Raw genomic sequence first — 20,331 nt, forward strand, 5'->3', positions numbered from 1 at the left:
GAACTGCCCAGCTAAAATACTCCTGAGTTATTTACCTGAAAAGAGTGTAAGACAACAAAATGTCATTGTTGTTATTTTACTGTTACTGTTATTATTAGCTGCTGAGTTTAGAAACTAATGCACTCAAGGAAGGTGGGGTTACTGTGTTTTGCTCTCTACTGCTTCCTCAGAACTTAGCACAGTGCTTAGCTTACATTGTAAGTTCACTACATACTGTTACAGCATTTGAATGTTTTCTCCCTCCCCCCATTTCACACGCACATAAACCCATTCTCTCTCCAGAAACCCACCTCTCTCCAGTTTGGCCCACCTTATCCTCAGTAGGCTTTGTGCTTCTCCATCATGTTCCTTGATTTGATTTTGAGTCCTTGCCTGGGCCGGATGTGATCAGCAGCCATTGGATAAGCCTTATAAATAGAGTAATGTCTAAATTATATTTACACTTCAAAACTCTGCTCCAGTCCCTATAAAGCTTCCCTGATCACTACAATATGCAGAACATACCCTCTCTTCTCCACACGATCAGTCAGGGTTCCTGCAAATGGCAAACTCGGATTTATTAAAAACTAATTTAATAAATGGCCTGCTTACAAAGGTGCAACCAGCATTGAGGAAAACCAAGAAGGGATGGTGAAGCACCCTGAGGCTAGTGATAGCTGGAAACCATTACCAGCTGTAGACTGAAGGGAAAGTAGAGGAGTGGTGACATACACCTAATGGGAGCCTGTAGTAAAGGGGCAGGCAGGAACCAGGGAAATAAACACGTTTGCCTCACTTATTCTGCCCTCTTGTTCTCCTACTGGCCCTCCCCGCCACTGAATCCAATCAGAATCTGGAATCAGGGGTCTGTTGGTGTATCCATATGGGTCAGCCTCATGGCCACACAATGGGTACAGACAGGATGGACAGGAGGTCTGGAAAGGCATATGGAAAATATCCAGTAAATTCCCTGCCTCCCCATAGCTCTTCTTCTCTGTACATCAATTTGGAAATTACACAAGCTCTTACTCATGGAATTTCTTATATTATTAGTGGCATTATTGTTTAACTTTTGTACATTGGTTAACATTGCAAGTACTAATGATTTCTGAGCAATATTACAAATTTGTAGAGGGTGATGAGTATGCCTTAATTTTTTTGGTCTCCTTAGCATTTATTATAAAGTTGGCATTCCAATATAAATATATTGGATTATACAATTTAAAAAAATTTTAAATAAAATTTTAATTTTTTTAAATGTTTAAAAATTTTAAATAAAAATGTTATTTGTTGAGGGCTTTTCAATGAACTGTCAAACCCAAAAGTGTAGGGACTATATTTCTTCAATGTTAGGTATGGCCAGGTGTATTTCAATGCAGACCTGACTTTATTTTAGAGTCTCTCAAAGGTGGAATGGAATGTTAAGAGGACATCTATGCAAACTTTAAAGCATGAATTCCTTCTGCAATATTCCTGATACATCATAACCTCTCGGGCTTTAAACACTTCTAACTGCAAGGATCTCATTACATCATGAAGCGGTGGAGTAGATTCACTAGCTCTGTTTCTCATATGAGCCTCTGAGTAAGTTCTTTGACTCTAGCTTCTGGCAATCACTAATCTGTTCTCTGTCATTACACTTCTGTCTTTTCTAGAATACTGTATACATAAAATCAATTACTGTGTGTAACCCTTTTGAGACTGTCTTCTTTCATTCAGCATAATGCATTTGAGATTCATCTAAGTGGTTGAGTCTATCAATATTTCTTTTTTATTGCTGTATTATATTCTATCATTTATATATGTCACAGCTTGTTTATCCCTTCATCCATCAAAGGACATTTGGGTTGTTTCTAATTTTTGGCAATTTTAATCCATATCTGGGAGTGTCAAGAGGGTAAAGACTGAGAACGAAAAAAAAAAAAAAAAGCAATAGGGTTTACCCCACTCTCTGAAATGACAGCTTCTCTGATTGAAGAGAAAGGTTCTCCTTCCCCAGAGTTTTAGGCTCTTGGGGGTGCCTCTTTGGTGCAGTGTTGTGGCAGTTCTGACTGTGAAACTATTTGGGTGCTGTGCTATGAGGGAACAGAAATGAAGAGAGAGAGAGAGAAAAGCAGATTTCTCTTATTCTTCCTTTATATTAGGAGACCTCTTTCCTTTTCTTTGGTGGTCTCTGTCATTGTTGATGCCCAGCTCTGTATTTTGGGTTACACTGACTCCAGGTTGGAGGATACCAGGGAAAAAGTGGTAACCTCCCTGCCCGTTTGATGGTACTTCAAATTTCTTTCCCATTGGCATACTCCTATTTACTTTCCAGAATCATCACAAAGCTGTTCCATGCATTGCATGCTTTATGGTTTCATTCAGTGGGAGGGATAGGCAGAGTGTGTTTGTTTACCCCTTCTTACCTGAAACTGGATCTTTCTTTGAGTTTTTAATCTCAAGTACTACCTTTTCTATTTCTAGCTTAGCTCTTCTACAAAGTTGGTTGGAGATTTGCAATTTCTTTTTTAAAGTGAATATGAATGCATGTTTTATTTCTGTGTCTGATAACCTCAGTATCTGAAATCTTTGTGGGTCTTTATCTGCTTATTTGAATATTTTAAAAAATTAACATATAAGGTATTATTTGCCCCAGGGGTACAGGTCTGTGAATCGTCAGGCTTACGCATTTCACAGCACTCACCATAGCACATGCCCTCCCCAATGTCCATAACCCCACCCCCCTCTGCATACCCCTTGCCCCGGCAACCCTCAGTTTGTTTCCTGAGAAACAGGAAACTGTGTCTCCTTCCTGATCCCATCTTGTTTCATTTTTCTTTCCCCACCCTGCACAACCCCCTGCCCAGCCTCTCAAATTCCTCATATCAGAGAGATCATATGATGCTTGTCTTCCTCTGATTGACCTATTTTGCTTAGCGTAATACTCTCTAGTTCATCCTCGTCCTTGCAAATGACAAGATTTCATTTCTTTTGATGGCTGCATAGTATTCCATTGTGTATATATACCACATCTTCTTGATCCATTCATCTGTTGATGGACATCTAGGTTCTTTCCATAGTTTGGCTATTGTGGACATTGCTGCTATAAACATTCAGGTGCACGTGCCCCTTCAGATCACTACATTTGTATCTTTAGGGTAAATACCCAGTAGTGTGATTGCTGGCTTATAGGGTAGCTCAATTTTCAACTTTTTGAGGAACCTCCATACTGTTTTCCAGAGTGGCATCTTTGCATATATTTTTAATGAATCTCTATTATGAGAATATGTTTCTTGGAATGTTACCAGTGGGGATTCTTCAAAGCCTGAAATGAGGGTGGCTTATCCCAGGAAAGAATTTTATTTGCTTCTGCTCAGTGTTTGGGGGTGCTACCAGAATGGTAACAACCTAAAGCAAATTCTTGGTTTGAGGTTTCATGGAAACCCATGTAGTGTGAATTCAGGAAGTGAGCTCATGTGAAGTCTAGATTGTGGGTTAAACGTTCTGGAGATTTGTTTTTCATTTCTTTCGTTGTTGAGATTCCAGAAAGGCAAACTTTTTTACAGTCCCTTAGTGGAGAACACATTTTTTTTCCCCTAATTCACCCATTTTCCAGAAGTATTATTCTTTTGAGTTTCTAGTTTTATAGATTGGGTTTATTCTTGGATGTCCTTGAACTTGATATTTAGTGTTTTGAGACTGGAAAGAACATGAAAACCAGTGGTTAATTTTAACAGATTTAATTATTGTCTTAAAGTTAATAGCTGGCTTCAGTGGTTTTCCTATATTCACTTAGTTTTTGGCCTCAAGTAACTATTCCTTATTATGTTCCTCAATAATCTTCGTGTTTGTAAAGATCTAAAAACACATACCAGAATTTTTGTTATCTTCTTTGGGAGAGTCATTTGTTTGTCCACCATGTTCCCAGAAAGGGAATATTCTCTCCATTAGACCGTGTACTGGAATTCAATTAGTTCTCAATTAACGTATGGTATATTGAATACATAAAGTATAACAGGAAAGTTTGGGAGAATGAAATTGTTATTTAGTGTATTTTTATAACATTGCCAGTTGGGCATGGAGAAACCCATCCTTTCTCTGGACCTCAGTTTTCTTTTTCACTATGTGATAGGATCAGCTTAGATCACTGCTGATACTTGGAAACACTGTGATGATTGCTTATTAAACCATATTGTGGAGGGGGTGATCAGTTTCTTCCAGTCTAGTTTCTGATCTCATAACCACTTTGAACAGTCCATGTTTAAAATATTTCAACACCTCAGTTTGTGTAATCAGAGAAATTCTGAACAAGGCCTTGATCAATTTTTTTCTTACTGGAGTTTGCATTGTTAAGAATAACATGATTCAGGATAGCTTGATAGCATTATTCAGGCAGGAGGGAGTGCAGTCGTCTCAAGGGCTTCTTACTGGTGTCTCTAAAAGTAATATCCCAGCACTGCAAGTATAATTCACTGCACGCAGAATCAGGAGGCCAACAGTAGTCATGGTGTATTCATGGGCTCTGGTATGTGTATGTGTTTATGGACAAGTTGGCATCTGTGGGTAATACAGAATAAAGGCATTTTTTGCAAAGTGAATACTTTTTTCTGCCTCTCTAGGCAAACAGTCTACATATTTAAAAAACAGCAATTGCCTACTTAGATAACAAACAACATCCCTGTTGAAGTGATACAGGATATTGTATAACTTTGTTTTAATCCTAAGTATTTGGGATGCTCCAAAGCATATAAAAACACCTCTGAACCCTAAACATCTCTGAACCAGAAGGTGCCTAGAGATGATCTAGTCAAGTTATATTTTAACTTTAGTCCTTGCAGAAGCTTTGTTTTTTCCTTCTGAAAAAAAAAATGCTTAGAATCTTAGTATATGAAACATTAAATTAATCTTTAATAGCATAAATTTACAAACTCAAGTTTTATAACATTTGTTTGACATAATAGTAATACAGGAAGTCATTCTGATGAAACACATTTCTATCTCAAAAATTTGAATTTAGAACTTTATTCCACCAACATGTACTGATTTTCTCTTTGTTGTGAGACACTGAGGCATTAAGGTACTATTTTTCATGTGGATTCCAGGATATTATGAATGACAATAGCAGTCTTTTTTTTTTTTTTAAAGATTTTATTTATTATTTGACAGAGAGAGATCACAAGCACGCGGAGAGGCAGGCAGAGAGAGAGAGGAGGAAGCAGGCTCCCTGCTGAGCAGAGAGCCCGATGCGGGCCTCGATCCCAGGACCCTAAGATCATGACCTGAGCCGAAGGCAGCGGCTTAACCCGCTGAGCCACCCAGGCGCCCGACAATAGCAGTCTTATGTCAGTTTTCCGACAAAATAAAAATAAGGTTTTGCAGACCTTAGCTACATGAAATGGGATAGTCCCTGGAATGCAGTTTGGATTGTGCTGGGCTCATCCAGTCCCATTGTTTTTCAGTTGAGAAAACAGAGGAGGATAAAATGACATTTGTTGTGTGCCTATTAAGTGCTAGTGACAAGAGGTTTTGCAAAGACAGAGTCAAGATGCTTTTTGAAATATATCTTTATGTCCTTATTGATAATGATATATTTTTTGATAATTATATTTTTAGAACCATTTTATAGAGGAGAAAAGTAAGCTGCCAAAAAGCTTTAGAGGTAGGTAGACATTGTTAGATGTATTCATGATTTTGCCTATTAGTTTAAATAGGAGTGATTTGACCAGCTGTGTGTTTTAAGTAATATATTCTGTATATTTTACTGGTATTACTTTATAATCCTCAAAAAATTTTAAAGGAAATGAACATTTTTCCTATTTGACAAATGAGCATATCAAGGCACAACAAAGTTGTGTCACTTGGCCTAGGAAGTATGTGATGGAGAATAAGTGACAGAGCTGGAATTTGAACCCAGGTGGTTTGACTGAATATCTCTAAGCTTTTTGAGCTATACAGTTGTCAGTGCTCTGCAGCCAAAGACCATCAGAATATGCCTATGGTTCAAAAAGGTGGGTTTAGTGGTCATAGGAATATTGGTTAATATTTGTTAATATTATAGGTAATATTTGTTAATCTTCAAATAAAATCATCAGTTATTTTACCAACAAAAATGGATTTATTCAGGAATACCAGAGAATTGCAATTTGGGACATGTGTGCTAGGTCAAAACCATGGAACAAAGGAAAGGAATACCCTTTCACAGAGCAACAGTTGAAGATAGGAGGGACTGTTGTAAACAGAGAGTCCATTGGATTGGGTGTTCACAGTGTAGTGGCTTTTCTTTGGCTGAGTTGTGATAGCCTGTCATTGGCTGAGCTGTTGCTGGGAGAGGAGAAAAACCTTGCTTCTTCCAGTTGGTAGTATGACCAGAAAGGTCTGTTTCTTCCTCTTGAGTCTGCAGATAAGGGCATGTGGTAGGGCACGAAAGCTTGCCCTGCTGGCCTCCCAACTCTATTTTAGTGAGGTTTCTCTGTGAACTTTCAAGGGAGAATGCTCACAGAGAACAATGGACTATCTCTGTAAGATGGTGTTAGAAGGGATTTATAGGTTTGGGAACTGTTTCTGGTAATTTGAAGAGTCTTTAGGGAAGTAGAGCTTTGTTCTGGGTTGTGTGCTATCTTAGAACTGGATTATTCTGTGATTGGGTTTCTCAGGCTTGGAGGAAGGGAGTGAAGCTAGAGTTGAATTGGTAAAGAAGCAGTAGGCACCCTTATTTTGGAAGGGCAAGGAGCAAGGTTTATCTGGTCATTTTGGTCATTAGGACAATGTTCATGTTTTGTCTGTTCAGGCATGATTATAAAAGGTCTTCTTTTTATCTTGATCCATCAGATTCTGTCTGATGTTGATATTCTGTGAGGTTATGGATAGTCACCAGGAAACCGCCCAGGCCCAAGTGTTAGAGCTACGCCAGCTCCTACCAACTCCAGTATGTAGGCCAGCGCCTAGCCATGTGGGTATGCTTTTCTGTCTTCCACCTTGTAGGGTTTCAGTTAATGTGACCTCTCTGATGGGTGTGTGGTGCCTGAGCTGGAACAGAGAAAGAAAGGATGCAAGGAGACCAGTTAGCAAGTTGTTGCTTGAGGCCAGAAGAAAGATGTTGATAGCTTGGCCTTAAGACTGGAGGTGGAATTGAATGTCAGTGGGAATCACATATTTTCTAAGAACCTAAGCTGTGATTTACTGGGATTGAGGCACAAAACCATCTGAAGAAACACAACATATTCATTAACACTTAGTCATCATGGGATAATGAGGTGGAGAAAATCTTAGGAGATACTAACTCTGCTTTGTCTTCTCTATATTCTTAGGCTACTGAATCTCTGATTTCCAAAGAGGCTGAGATTTATAGAGACATTGCCCAGGTTACTTGGATTGTTTTTGCAAACTTGTTGAAACCTTCATAAGTACTTTTTATGGGCTAAAACCCTCTTTTTTTGTTGTTGTTATTGACAAAGTCCTCCCAGAGGGCATGTAGGAGTTAGATTTGTATTTGGGGATTTGCATTACATATGATCTGACCAGAACAGAGAGAAATGCTTTTGGTTATGAGTATAGTGGACATATAAGTGAGGACTAGAGAGATTTGTATGTTGTATGGAAGGGGAAATGATTCTTAAAAAAAAAAAAAAAGTCCATGGAACCTGCTTGTCTCCTTGAGTCTTTCAGGATTTGAAATAAGTCCAGCTTAACTAAAGAATAGTTTCAATGGTTTTTTTCCTCAACTGCCTCTCATACCTTGGCCTTTAGCATTAAAAACAAACAAACAACAACAACAACAAAAAGCCCCCACAAGATATTGGTTCTTCAAAGGGGAGAAAAGCAGAATAACTAAAACTAAATTGGGTTTTGCCTCCATATTTATTTATTTTTTTTTATTTATTTTTTTTTTTAAAAGTGTCTTTTTTTTTAAGAATTTATTTATTTATTTGATAGACAGAGATCACAAGTAGGCAGAGAGGCAGGCAGAGAGAGAGAGGAGGAAGCAGGCTCCCTGCTGAGCAGAGAGCCCCACGTGGGGCTCGATCCCAGGACCCTGAGATCATGACCCGAGCCGAAGGCAGAGGCTTTAACCCACTGAGCCACCCAGGCGCCCCTTGCCTCCATATTTAAAACAACAAGATTCAAGAGAATACATTTGAAGATGTGGTTGGCTTAATTAAGCAATTCATAAATTGGGTAGCATCCTCTGTAATAAGTAAGGAGATACTTGAGGAGTTTTACAAAATTGAAGGTTGTGATAGGAAGAGAGTGGGGCAAGGAAATTATTAGCGAAAGAAAAGGAGGGATTCTTTCAGTGTAGGACACCTGTTGTGGGGGGAGATAGAATGGCAGGTTTTGTTGTTTGTTTGTTTTTTTTTAATCATGCAGATTATTTTGCTAGTGCTGGTAAGGAAATTTCAGATTGACTTTTTAAAGGTCACATTCCTGGAATAGGTTGAAACTGTAATTAGGTCTTGGTTTGCTGTTGCAGAGGACAAAGGACTCCATTTTGGCTTGTGTTTGTTTTGTTTTTAACACAACTGAATCTCTAGAGGTTTGTCAAGTCTTGTATTGTCATGTTATAACCTCATTAGAAATGCAATATGACAACTTAGATTGAATTCTTAGTGTCATAACCTTGTCAGAATTCTCATTTCAGAATCTAACCAGGATTTTAATGTTAAAACTATAGGGGTTTAAGCATCCAAGTTAAGATATGAGACAAAGAAATTAGATAGAACCCAAAATATAACTTTCTTACTGCTAAGATCAGCTATGAATAATATACCACATATCTGTATGCAAGTAGGCTTTGTGACCTTCAACCCCAGAATTGGACAGTTTGACCTCTCAAGCATGGCATCATGACTTCCTTTTTCCAGGATGGCTGGAGAGAGGCTGGAAACAACAATCTCTTGAACTTCTTCACATGGGGAGAAAAGTAGGGTAGGGGGACAATTTTCCAGTATTGGGGAGGAAAAATTTCTTTCTATCCTTCAAATTTCTTCTAGCTGGTTTAAGTGATGTAGGACACATTAGGATTCAAAGCTGACTGCTAAGAAAGGATTTTTGAGATGTCTTTGGTGAAAAAAGGTGATTTTTATTAAAGCACAGGGACCGTACTCGTGGGCAGAAAGAGCTGCACTGTGGTCACAAGGAGTGGTCCATTATATACATTCAAGTTGGGAGGACGTGAAGGGTAGTGTAAGTCGCTAAGGAATTTGGAAGCAAGGTTTCCAGGACCTCGAGAGGGCTAGCTGTTGTTGGGAAATGGTCATTTATTACTGTCTAATAAAACCTGAGTCGTGAGACCCTTTGGGTGTATATTGGTAGGTCATGTGCTTGTGTGATGATTGCTAATGTGTTTCTTGACAGGGCAGGTTGGCGGGGGGAGTGAGTAGATATAAAAGAAGTTTCCGAATGAATTTTCGTATGTTAAAATAGACTTCCAGGATCCTGAGGATTGGCTAAGATTACCTGTTGCCCTTAGTAAAATATTAACATCGAGGCAGTTGAGTCCCTAGAGGAATGTCACTGTGCCTGTTTTGAGGACTTACCATTGGGCTGTAGATAGTAAGGAAATTTAATAATTTTTCTAATGCCTTTATTTCTGACATCTTAAAAATTAAATTGACAAGAGAGAGATTAACAGTAGATAAAAACAAAGTTTAATTACGTGTGCATGAAGGCACAGTAATGAAATAGAGACCCAAAGAAATGACTGACTCTGGCAGTTTTTGTATTTTTTAGGTGAGACAATAAATGTGATGACTTGACAGGTCAAAGAAAACTTGGGTTTAAGAACCTCAGTTGGTAAGGAATCTGCACACAATTTGGGCCAGGGCAATAAATTAGTAAAAAGTATGAAGGTTTTTTTTTTTTAAATTTTTAATTTTTTAAAATTTCTTTTCAGTGTACTGGAATTCATTGTTTTTGCACCATACCCAGTGCTCCATGCAATACATGCCCTCCATAATACCCACCACCAGGCTGGCCCAACTTTCTACACCCTGCCCCTTGAAAACCCTCAGATTGTTTCTCAGAGTCCATAGTTACTTATGGTTCATTTAGTCTTTTGGCTCTGAATTTCCTGTGTCTGGCAAGAAGGATGTCTCTTCACCTCCTGGGATTTATTTTTTAGCATTCTGGAGACAAAGGAGACATCAGAGTGTTTCTCTTGCATGGGCTATTTCTTAAAAACTGTTAACTGAAAATAATCTATATGACAAAGTGGCATATTTTGAGGCAAGCTTCCTTTGGCTCCTATACCACTAATAATTAAATGAGGCAAACTTCTGTCTCATGGAATTTGTATATTCTAAGATCACCACTTAGCTTGAAACAAAGTACCACTAGTGAACATGGATTTAAATGTTTAAAACCCATTGTTTTATTTATTTGTTATTTATTATTTATTATTGTTTATATTATTTATTTATTATTTATTTATTTGACACAGAGAATAAGCGGGGGAGTGGCAGAGGGGAGGGAGAGGCAGACTCCCCAGGAGCCCAATGCAGGTCTCCATCCCAAGACCCTGAGATCATGACCTGAGCCCAAGGCAGAGGCTCAACCAACTGAGCCACCCAGGTGATCCTTGATACCTTTAGGCAAGGGCACCTGGGTGGCTCAGTTGGCTAGGCCTCTGTCTTAGGCTCAGGTCAAGGTCCTGGGATCCAGTCCCACATTGGGCTCCTTCCTCTGCAGGGTATCTGCTTCTCCCTTTGCACCCTCCGCCCCCATTCTCTCAATCTCTCTCTTACCCTTGTTCTCTCTCTCTCTCTCTGAAATAAATACATAAAATCATTAAAAAAATAGATATTTTCAGGCAAGTAACAATGAGAACTCTCATTGGGTATGCCATTTTGGGACTGATGAATGATTTCATTGGTCAGAAACCAATGAACTTTCATTTTTTTGGAGGAGATGCCTGGTCCATGTAAATAGTGATCAGTTAAAGCAATCCCTTCCCCAGGTAGTTTCACTGAGCCACCACCCTCCTTTCTCCCTTATTCCCCACTACTTCATATCTCCTCTCTTATGCACTCATAATATTCTTGTTTCTGTTTCATAACACTTGTTAAATGCACTTACTATGTAACCTCTATAAGTATGTGGATCCAATTAGGATCTAGTTCTTTGAGGACAATTTCCATATTTATCTTCTTTGATATTGCCCTGGAGCTGATAGTCTTCCTTGTATGCATTGGTGCTCAACAAGAATATTTGTTTCGTGTTATCTCTGGTTGTTAGAACAGCACCTACAATGGTGTCTACATTGAACTCCCAGAAAACAGACTCTGAGGTGGAGATTTGCACGAGGAAAGCTTACTAAGGAGTTCTCAGGAGATGGACCTGTCAGGAAGAGAGAAAGGCAGGACTAAGCAATAGAAGGCCCACCACTCAGCTTAAGGGAAACACTGGGTTTGAAATGTCCATTCCGAGCTGTTACAAAGTAAGGTAAAGGGTGGGGCTTAAAAAAAAAAAAAAAAAAAAAGGAAAGCTATCTTTTAGGGGAAGGGACTCGTAGTGAGGATTACAGCTGTGAACTGTCAGCAACCAAAGTTCCCAGAAGCCAGAGGACATGATCCTGAGGTGATTTTGGTGATCCTCATGGGATCCATTACTGATAATTGTCCTTTTCTGGAGGAAACAGACTGCCATATACCTAGTAACACTTGAGTAGACTAGAACCAAGATTTCTAGACTCTTCCACCCACAGCCCCTTTACTCTTGAAAGCTCAAGTCACATTTTAATTATTAAATATTTCTAATTGTTTCAGTATTTCTTTTCCTTTAGTGCCGTGGTTCTTGGTCATTCCTCTTTGAAGAATGAGGAGGTAAACCAGATAGGAAAGTGGTGGGCAGCAAAACAATTTATTAAGTGATAGTACAAAGCTCCAGAAGAGGGAGGGGACCCTAGAGGGATGCTGTTAGAGTTTCTAAGTCTAGGAGTTTTTATGAGATTGTTGGCAGGTTTTTCAATCTGATTATCCCCATCCGCCTGTCATCCCATCAGCTTTTTGTTCCCGTGATCATCTGCCTATCAGATCGTTGTTCATAGGGGAGAGGATCCTTCCAGGGTGTTGTTTCATGGCCTATGGGATCAAGAGGGTGACTGCCGCCACTGCCCTAAGGCATGCCAGTCAGCTGCAGGCCAGAGGATCAGCCTTTTTGTTTAAATATCCCACTGACTCTTGAGCTAACCCCTGGGTCTGGGTTAAGATGCCCAAGGCCATTCCCTTCATTTCTGTAAAGCCCAAAACAGAATGGGCTCTTTTTCTTTTTAGGGGTAGTTTCCTCCTAAGATAGGGGTGGTGTGGGAGGGCCATGTCCCCTTGCCCCTGCCTGCCTTTCTTCTTACTATCCTCCGTTATAATCATGTTAGATGCCTGATGTGTCCTTGAGTCATCAAGAGAACAAGGATATTCCGGACAACTGACTTGTGATTACCTGTCAAAGAACACAGCCAAGGCCGACTAGGTTACCTATGTGGATTAAGTACGTAATAGGTAACACTTAGCATTTACTAATTTCCAAATAGTGGTCTAAATCATCTGCATGAATTAAGTCATTTACTCCCTCACAATGTTATGTGATAGGTACATCCTAATTTTTATAAGAGAAAACTGAGGTACCCTTACATAAGGAATTTTCCCCTAAATGTTATAGTCAGTAATTGACAGGACCACAGTTTATACTCAGAGAGTCTGGCTGGAGAGCATATGATCTTAATATTTTGGGGGAAAAAAAATCCCTATCCCTTGATTTATTATGTACTGACTGTGTCAGGCACTGTTGTAAGCATTTTGCTGGACCTGTCTCATTTTTGCTCCTACAGTCCTTTGAGGTAGCTTCAAATATTTATCCCCATTTTAAGGATTCGGAGATAGATTCCCAGCAGCTTTGTAACCTGCCCTAATTCACACCGCTAGAAAGTGGTAGGATTTAAATCCGGATCCATCCTACCTCATGGCCCTGATTTTTAGCTGGTATCTCCCATGTTCTGGCTTTTATGTTTTGATAAAAAGGCCAACAAGGCCTCATGGTGACATTTTCAAGTTCTTGTCAGGCAATTGAAGTTGTTTACTGGGAAGGTTAAGGTCTTGAAGGAGTGTCCTCATGTTTCCACAGGTCTTCCAAATTCTTGCATATTTTTCCTTCTTACAGAAAGTCACTTGAGTGACTGGAGGAGGGCTGTCTGGGTGGCTCAGTTGGTTAAGCATTGGACTCTTGATGTCAGTTCAGGTCTTGATCTCAGGGTCCTGAGTTCAAGCCTGCATTGGGCTCCATGCTGGACATGAAGCTTACTTAAAAAATATGCAAGAAGGAAATTAACATTTATTGGACATTTTATAAGTGCCTGATACCTTCCCTATATATTATACATTATACATATTATATATATATTATACATTATATATACCATACATTATTATAGTGAGAAGCAACACACATTAATTCTAACCATATGATAATACAATGCCCCTACTGCCAACCCTGTAAGTTACACATCAGTGGGGGCAGGAAGGAGAAGGGGTATATTCTGTCCTGAGGAATGGAGCTTTTCTCTGGGAGTTGGTTAACAAGGCCATGGGGGAATGAAACCCAGACCGCAACCTTTATAACATTGTAACAAACCACCTGAACTATTCACCACTTTTAGAAAAAAAAAAGTTTCTAGAATCAAAACAAGTTCTTCCTTAGATACTGGTCAGGCATCCTATACATATTTTAATTTCAAACTTCTGAACACTATGTTTGCATGTAGGGTAAAGGAAATCTTGTCCTGTTGTGGTGTTCACTTAAAAGAAGAGTTACAGATAGTCTTTGTCATGGATTGTAAGACCTGCTGAACACCTGCCTGATTCCTTCACCTGATTTTGACAAGAATGACCAGGCAGGTGATTTACATGGGTGCGGTAAGGGAAGCTGACAAGGGTTTGTTGATTGAGCCTGGCAGGGTTCAATTCCAGGAATGACTTTGTGCTGACATCAAATAGCGGTGATTTCAGGTTTATGACAGTTATCAGATATAATGATGTGGAATGGGACCGAATTGTACCATAATAGCAATAAAAGTCAACCTGGAAGGAGAGAGAGGCTTCCATCTGTTTTGCTGTTGCTCAGGGAGCTTCATTGTGCACATTTGAGGCAGTGCCATGACTGTGAGGGACCAGATTTTGTGATTCTCCCTAAGTGGAGTCTCAGGCCACCCCGACTGCTGGGGTCACAAGGGACTTGGACTATGACAGCTGTTTCCTGGCCAGACATCAGTTGTCACATTCACAGTCAACATTGATGGTTGCCTCCATGGGAGTTCCACCAAGGGAGATGAGGGAAGGCTTGAGCTGGCTGGGTGAGTGTCGGTGACATTAAAATAGAGCCACTGCTGTGCAAACCACACGTGATGATAGCTCTCCGCTTGTATCTACTCAGAGGCTTCCCTTCTGGGGTAGCTGGAGAATGATCCCTGACATTTTTCTATAGGGTGTTTGGTGTAATACTTCATCCTATCTTATGCACTCCCAAACAAACAACAAACAAACAAAAATCAATGGTTGAATGTGCCTGAAAGATACTGTGTACGATTTCTTTCCTTTATAAGTTAACCTCACACCTGATTATACTAGAAATCTCAAGAAGTCCTCCCTGTTTACCTGAAAACCATAAACACTTAGAAGACCACGGAGAATTTTTACCTCAGTATCCCATGGACTTATTTTTTTAGGAAAACATTTCTCTAAATAACTTTAGAAAGCCATGCCTCATTAGCTGCCAGTGTTCAGATGGAGGTGATTTCTTGTTACATGCAAGATGTGAGCAGTGCTGAGCCTCCCCTGAATTTGAAATCTCACCCCTCGTCAGAGCTGGGAGGATGCTACCGCCTGCTCAGAGGTGGCCACTAATCTGGGGGAAGCATTGCCTGTACTTAGATGATGAGCCCCTTGCTAAGCTGAAAAAACAGTGTTCCCAATGCAAGGGATTTCTCTTTCTGAGGGTTGTTTAAGCCAATTTTTAAGTCTTATTTTATGTTCAGGAAAGGAGTGTTGTGTGGTCTGGGGGAGAGTGTGGGCTGAGAAAAAAAATCTGTTCTCCATCTTTAGGGATAAAGGAAGCCAGATGGACATGAAAGGGACAGTGTGTAGGAGAACTCACTGAAACTTTAGAATCTTTGCCGTGTGTTTTGTTAGCGAAAGCCCTTTGAGGTCCTGGGGTAAGTTAAGAGAACACTGAGACCTCCTGGGCTGGCCATCACACAGGAGACCTTATCATCCCCTTTCAGACCAAGAACTTATGGCATCATCAGTAGTATGTTGCTGTAAGCCTATCTCAAAACTCTTGGGGCACCTGGGTGGCTCAGTGGGTTAAAGCCTCTGCCTTAGGCTCAGGTTGTGATCCTAGGGTCCTGGGATCAAGCCCCCCATTGGGCTCTCTGCTCTGTGGGGAGCCTGCTTCCTCCTTTCTCTCTGCCTGCCTCACTGCCTACTTGTGATCTCTGTCTGTCAAATAAATAAATAAAATCTTAAAAACAAAACAAAACAAAACACAAAAACTCTTGGCCAAGTCTTACATAGTTCTCAAGAGTGTTTTTTGATGGCTCAGTCTTCTCTCATTGTGAGCCTTGTAGTTACACAACACTTATATTCAGGAGGAGGCTTTATTTATTTTAAAAAAGGGAAGATTGATTGATTGATTGGTTTATCAGAGAGTGAGAGAGAGCTGGAGCACAAGCAGGCAGAGTGGCAGGCAGAGGCAGAGAGAGAGGCAGGCTCTCCACTGAGCAAGGAGCCTGATGCGGGACTCAATCACAGGACCCTGGGATCATGACCTGAGCCAAAAGCAGTGGCTTAACTGACTGAGAGATCTTGAGGCTTTAGTTTCAAGTAACTGAGCTGCAACTTTAACTGCTTCAAGCCCCCCCAAAAGAATTTTGGGTCTTGAGGAAGGTTCAGGAATACTGTTCATATGCAGCTCGGTTCAAGGGCTCAAGCGATTTCTTTGGGTCTTAGAATCTGCCTCTTTCTTATCTCTCTCTTTTTGTTCCTCTCTCTCTTCCCACAGTTTTCCCCTTCTCCCATACCTTTCCTCTCCCAGTCTCCATGATTCTAATCTGCATTCATCTGAGCTGGCTGCTATTTCAGGCACACCTTCTCTGTAAAATGGAAAATAGCTCTGGAAACCCCAGATTCACATTTTCACAGGTTAGCAACAAAACCGAAAAAACACTTTGTTTCCTAAGATTGCTAGCAAAGTCTTTGAATTAGGTTTTTTTAGGGCCAGTTTGAGTTACAGCCTCCCCGCTAGACCAACAACTGTGGCCAGGGTGATAGAACCTGCTGACCGGCTAGGTCAGGTCACAGCCTCACTTCTGGTCCTGGCTTGAGGGTCAGCTGGACCACAGGGCCTGAGAGGAAGGACCTTCCCCCAAGGAAGGTTGGGGTGCCATGAACAGAAAAGGGGCAAAGGCACTAGGAAGAGAGAAACCACAGACGTCCTTTGAAATAGTAAAATTTCTCACATCATATGATGGGGGTCTGTGGAGGGGAAGCACTAGAGGATGTTTTATCAAGAAAGAAAGGTTAAATCAGGTGCTTTTGCAAACATTTCATACAAATTCTGTTGGTTAGCAACCTCCTTGGGGGTTTCGCGGGGTGAAATCTGAAACCAGTTCCCATATAAGGAGGGCAGGGAGAGACTGAAAGAGGCAGGTTGTTCTAGATGGGTAGGTGGCAGGTTCAATAAATAAGGGAACTTAACATATGAGGATTGTCTTGGGCAGCCAAGAGACCAGTGGATCTCTCTACGTGCCCACCAAGTCTTCAAGTTTATACAGAAGTTCTAATTAGGTCAGTCACATGCACCATCCAGGTCGTCTTCATACCACGTCACTCTCTCAAGGTTGTGTCCTTGAGGCAGTTTGTAGGAGCAGGGAAGTCAAGTGAATGCACATTCCAAGGACAGGGAGGAGGTGAAACGCCTCTGATTTTGAGGGGTCAGCTCATGGGTTAACCAGCAGTCATGTCCTCTCAATGACCTCCCCCAACACACCCCTGCAGGAGAAACCAGGGAGATGCTTGTATTTTTTTGTTTGAATCAAGGTAACTTAATGTTGTTACGTTTGTTTCCACCCCCAACCCTCACTCCTGTCTTCTCCTCTCTGCCCTGTTTGTGGCCCAGGGCTCAGGCCCCTACGAACTTTATCTCCTGGTCTTTCTTGAGCTCAGATTTGCAACTGAGTTTGGGCTGTGAGAGGCATGGGGCAGGAGACTGGAGTGTGGGAAGAGAGGGGTTGGGGTCTCTTTATTCTGTCTCAGAGCTGTAAATCAGCAGGGGCTGCAGTTGACTCAACTGTGAGTCCTTCCTGGCCACCCTTATTTGGTTTCAGTGACACCATTTTCTCCGCTTGTCCCTACAGCCTAGAGAATTGGTTATGACACTCTTGGTTTCCTGCAATTGTTAGTACTACAGTTACTTACCATGGTTTTCAGAGGCCCAGCAGTTGCCCCTATCTCTCTAAGTAGTACTTTGCTGAACTTCTCTTTAGAATCCCATCTGCATGTGCCTTTTCTTTCTTCTGTCTGTGATCCTTATCGATAGACACTGCAGAGTTTTCGAGAGGAATTGAGACTTTTCTCCCTCCCCTTTCATTGTTAATGGGTATAAATATCTAGACTAATATGGATTCTGGAGGTTAACTAGGGGAAAGGGGAGAAAGGCCTTTTGGAAGATACAAAGGAAATGAATGCTATCATATGGTAAACCTGTTTATAAATAAGGAGCAAGAGAGGCTTGTAAAATTAGCCTATTCCGGAATGATAGGAGATAACCCAGTACTTAACCCTAAGTCATCCTGGATCCTAGATGCTTGATGCTAAATGAGGAATTAAGAATGTTTTCCTAGTTCCAACTGGGACCATTCTCATTGACACTTGTCCATGCTTGTCATTTTTATTACCTTGTTTACATCGCCATGTGACGAGTCTGTGTTTTAGGAGAAGCCAGTGGGGGAGGGGAGGGGCGCTGGAGAGACTCCATCCTGGGGATAGAGTTAGAGGTGGCAGCTCTGGAGAGGAAAAACAGGAAAGAAGACTCAGTGCTAGGAGCCCATGGGAAGGAAAAAGAAGGTGCATGGATAGCTGGCCAGGGAGAAAGAAGGTGAGGTCAAGCCCGCAACTGGCAGGATTCCCTTGTGGGTTTTTGTAAGGACTTGTGACTTGGTTTCAGCCCGGTTGCCTAGATAGGCCATGTGAGGAATATTTGGGCCTGGATCTCTCAGATCTCTCAACCCTGGGCTTCCCCTGGATGTTGCTGGTGAGCCCATGCCTGTGTCAAGGGCACATAAGGGAGAAGTTATGACTGCCACACTCGCTGGGCATGCTTCAGTAGGGGAGGCTATGTAGTATGACAGAGAGGACCATGGGCTGGGGTTGAAAGCTGTTACATCGGGTTTCTAATTTGTTTTTGACTTGAGGATAACTTACTGAACTTGTCCAGTTTCATTATCCCCAGCCAGAAAATAGATTAGCATTATGCTCTTTCTGGTGTTTTTCTCATAGAGTGTGAGACATGAAATCAGACTTAGAAGCAAAAGACTTTATTTTAAGGCTTTTTTTTTTTTTTTTTTACATCAACAATCTAGTTTCTATTTTCTCACAATCACTGGTTTGATATAAAAAATATTTATGTGTATCCATAGTCACAGCAATGTGATAAACACTGTAATCAAGGAATGAGTAAATATCTCTGAGAATGGGAAGGAAAACCCCTTAACCTTGGTAGGGTACTTCTTAAAGGGTAATAAGGCAGACGAATGAGGGAAGAGACCAGGTATTCCAGACAGACAATGGAGCGAGCATAAAGGGTACAGGAAGACACCAAAAGAGCAACAACCACATGAAACACTGTAGCCAGTTAGACCAATTGGGACATGAACAGTGGAGGACCATACATGTCAAGCTGAAGGCTTTGGATGTACCAGCATTTTCCAAAGTATGTCCCCTAGAACAGTCCTGGGAGATAAACACTGATCACATAAAAATGGAAAATTACCCCACTTTGTCAATTTCCTAGAGATTTACAATGCACATTAACATATTAAAAGTTCTCATAAGGACTGCAGTAAAAACAATCATCTGTTTAATCTTGTTTTATTCAGTTTTGTCGACTCTTACTTAAACACGTAGCTCTTCTGAAAACAAATGCATTTTTATCTCTTAGAATTAATGATCCACAGAACTCGTTTTAGGGAAACGGTACAGGGAGATTATCATAGGGAAATGACATGATTACATCTGGCTTTTAGAATGATCATACTAATGGCCAATGTGGACAAGTGGATTAGAATGGAAAGATGAACGCCAAGGACCAATAAAAAGCCTTCTGTGTTAATCCTGGAGAGTGAGGACAGGATCTTGAGCTAAGGCATTAGCAAGGGGAGCTGTGAAAGAAGCAGATGTTTGAGGTGTAATCAACCATTCAGTACTTGATTGATTGAATATGGAGAGTTAATAGGCTATAAAACTCAAACATATTTTAAATATTATTTATCAGGCATATAGTATAACAGCAGCAAAACCAACACTGACAGAGTGCATATTGCATACCAGGTGATGTTCTAAGTACTTGTAATAAATTGACCAATAAATTCTGTGCAACAATCCTAGGAGAGGGATCCTGTCACTTCATAGATGGTAAAATGGAGTCACACCGAGGTATAATCATATGCCCAAGGTCACAGCCTTGATAAGTGGAGGAGTCATGAAACTATGGCTTAGTGGGCTAATCCTGACCCTTCACCTGGTTTGTATGGCTTGAGAACTGAGAATGGTTTTTATTTTTTATTTTTCATTTTTAGCATTTTCATATGGTTGGGAAAAAATCCAAAGAAGAGTAACATTTCATGACATGAGGAAATTCTACAAAATTTAGATTTCCTTGGGGGCACCTAGGTGGTTCAGTTGGTTAAACACCTGCCTTGGCCTCAGGTCATGATCCCCGGGTCCTGGAATTGAGTCCCACGTTGGGCTCTCTGCTCAGCAGGGAGCCCGCTTTTCCCTCTCCCTCTGCCCTTCCTCCTTCTATTTCTTTCTCTCTTGCACACTTTAAAATAATAAATATAATATATTTTTTTAAAAGCAAATTTAAATCCCCATAGATAAAGTTTTATTGGAACACATCCACACATGGTCATTGCTGTCTTGTCTTTGGCGGCCTCTGGTCTCAACAGCAGAGTCAAGGCATTGCAACACAGTCCTGATGGCCTGCAAAGCTGAAAATAGTATCTATCCCTTATGGAAAAAGCTTGCAGACCCCTAAATTAAGTGGCACAGGCAGCCTTCAAATCTGAGATTCACAGCCATTTCCAGCCCCTCTAGACAAAACCCACCC

General features: G+C 40.8%; 1 long non-coding RNA gene across 1 annotated transcript in view; it reads left to right on the plus strand.

Moving 5' to 3' along the window:
* Positions 1-20,331, plus strand: part of LOC131824168 (uncharacterized) — a 245,470-nt gene that overhangs the window by 148,371 nt on the left and 76,768 nt on the right. The window lies entirely within an intron of this gene.

Source organism: Mustela lutreola, chromosome 2 (genome assembly GCF_030435805.1).
Source record: "Mustela lutreola isolate mMusLut2 chromosome 2, mMusLut2.pri, whole genome shotgun sequence".
Classification (NCBI taxonomy): Eukaryota; Metazoa; Chordata; class Mammalia; order Carnivora; family Mustelidae; genus Mustela; species Mustela lutreola.